This window comes from Microcebus murinus, chromosome X, assembly GCF_040939455.1.
Source record: "Microcebus murinus isolate Inina chromosome X, M.murinus_Inina_mat1.0, whole genome shotgun sequence".
In the NCBI taxonomy this organism is placed as follows: domain Eukaryota; kingdom Metazoa; phylum Chordata; class Mammalia; order Primates; family Cheirogaleidae; genus Microcebus; species Microcebus murinus.
In genome coordinates this window covers 125,534,389-125,536,879 of record NC_134136.1, presented here as the reverse complement: position 1 = coordinate 125,536,879, position 2,491 = coordinate 125,534,389, and the positions used below count along the sequence as shown (strand labels likewise).

The 2,491-nt window shown below is 46.5% G+C and overlaps 1 pseudogene; it reads right to left on the bottom strand.

The window, feature by feature from the left end:
* Positions 1 to 671: 671 nt before the first annotated feature.
* On the bottom strand, positions 672 to 1,819 carry LOC105858793 (borealin pseudogene; annotated as a pseudogene).
* Positions 1,820 to 2,491: the final 672 nt, after the last annotated feature.

The window sequence follows — 2,491 nt, the reverse complement described above, 5'->3', positions numbered from 1 at the left end:
TGCTGATTCCTCCTAATGAGTTCAGGGCACAGGCTAAATACATGGAATGAGGCCCCCAGACAAATCATACAGCCCCCCCATCCTCATGAACCCCATAAGACAGAAGCGCTCTTTGCAGAGTCTACAGACATGGCAGGGACCATGGATAGCTCAGAGATGGTTACTCTGCAGCCAGTCACAGAAAACCCCTAGAATCTAAGCCCTACAATTCCCTTATCCAAATTCCCACTAACTAGGGAGGTAGAGGAGCAAGACATGGATGCTCTCTAAACCAATTTTTGGTCTTCAGTAAACAGGGATAAACACAAAGTACTGTGTCTGCCATGAGTCACCTTGGATGGAAATACTGGGCACAGCGAACGAAAGATCCCAAAACTCATTTAGCACCCCTGACAGGAAGAGGAGGAGGGAATGATATGGGAGGGGACACGTGTATCCTGCTCCACTCTGCTGATCTGCATAGTCCCCCAGGCCAATTCCTGGACCTACCCTCTCATGGCTCAGAGTCCTCACTTCTCTGAGCCTAAACACCCCAGCCACAAACATACACGAAGCAGAAATGACAGATGCAGAGGTTCTCTGAAGAGGGTGGCTAGGCAGTCTTCCTGAGAACACGGGGTTCTTTCACACCGCTTCTGTTACAGATAGGTCAGGCCAAAGAGGGTGAGTTACAGGAGGTAGAAGGCAGCAGCTCAGAGAGCAGGGAGAATTCAGCTGGAAGAAAGACTAGAAGTTTCCATTGCATGATGCAGCAGGCAGTGGCTGGGGTCACCTGGGTTGAGGGGCTGAACAGCAAAGCTTTATCTAACTGATGTGTGAACAGTGTGTCTCCCCCTTCCTGAATTCCCCAAGAGGAACACCACTCCCTGCTTTGGAACTTCACACACAAACCAACAATAATCCCGAAGGGAAGAGGTCTCTTAGGGTCCCAGAAGTGCTCATTCAAAGTCCATCCTATCAAATTTCACTTCTCACTTGTGGGACTGTATGCTGCTACAGATTTGGGCAAGACGACTGGAAAGCTTCTTAATGTTTCCCAAGGCCTCTGGATCCAGCTGGGCAATATTGAACCTCTGCAAGTCACTGGCCAATAATCGCATGCTCTCTCCACCGCCCACCGGCACAGTGAGGAAGATCCCTCTGCTGTCAGCAAGAGGGCTGCCATTCCCTGAGATATTGTAAATCCGCTCTCCTGCTGCTAGAGTATGCAGGCCAGGCGTCTTGAACACCCTCGAATCAAACTTGGGTGTCAGGCCTGGAGTGGGCTTTATCATGGACATCTTGAATCGGCCCACAGCTGGGGTAAACAGTGTTACCACGGCTTGACCTTTTCCTTTTGCCTTTTCCTTGTACGGACTGGGTTCTCTTCTTGGATGGAGGACACCTTTTAACCCTTGCAGTTTGAGGATTCTTATGTTTATTTTCTTCTTCTTTCTTCTTCTTCTTCCACTATCATTTCATTCACTTGTATTACTTTGCGTGTTTTGGCAGATTTCGAAGGTGTCTGAATAGCTTCTGCTGTTAGCTTGTTTATTTCGGTGATATCCAGGTCAGCTGTTGCTGCCTCTTCCAGGGCCTGTTTGTTTCCTCCAAGGGCGAAGTAGTTGAGCCAGTTCATCTCAGGCAGCGCCTTCGGGAGCCACAGGATCTCGATGTTGTAGAGGTTATCCACCTCCTTGAGGAGGTTCTGCCTGTCTGACTCAATTTGCTTGATTCGTATTTCCACTTCTCGGTCGAAGTCCTTAAGAAAGGAGGCGAGCTTCCGGCGCCATAAGGAGTTGGTCTTGGCTGCCCGACTGCTGTCCTTCCTAGGAGCCATGGGGCTTCGGGGGTGGGGTGGGCTGTGGTCCCAAAACAAGAGCTGAGGAAAAAACTGGTCTTTGTTCTGTGTTGTCATGGCTTGAGAATAAATCCATGGCTTCTGCAGCACCTTTGATAGAAATGGCTGTAACAAATAATGCTTATGCTCATATTTCAGTGGCAAAGGGTCATGACCCTTCCTAACTACAAGTGGACTATTTTCCCTGTCTCCAGGAAGGAGAGGAGGACAGTAAGTGGATGAGCACTTGGAGTCTTTCATATAAACTGTGGCATGGTAGGTGCTTGACACAAAGCAACTACAGTTGGCCCTTGAACAACATGCAGGTTGGGGGCACTGACTCCCTGTGCAGTCAAAAATACACGTATATTTTGACAGAATATAGCTCCATGAAGAAAATAAAAAAAAAAAAATACACGTATAACTTTTGACTCCCCCAAAACTTAACTAATAGCCTACTATTGACCAGGAAGCCTCACCAGTAACATAAACAGTTAATTAATACATATTTTGTATGTTATATGTGTTATGTACTATATTCTTATAATAAAGTGAACTAGAAAAAAAGAAAGTGTTATTAATAAACTCATAAGGAAGAGAAAATATATTTACTATTCATTAAATTCATTAGGTGGAGGTGGATCATCATAAAGATCTTCATCCTCATCATCC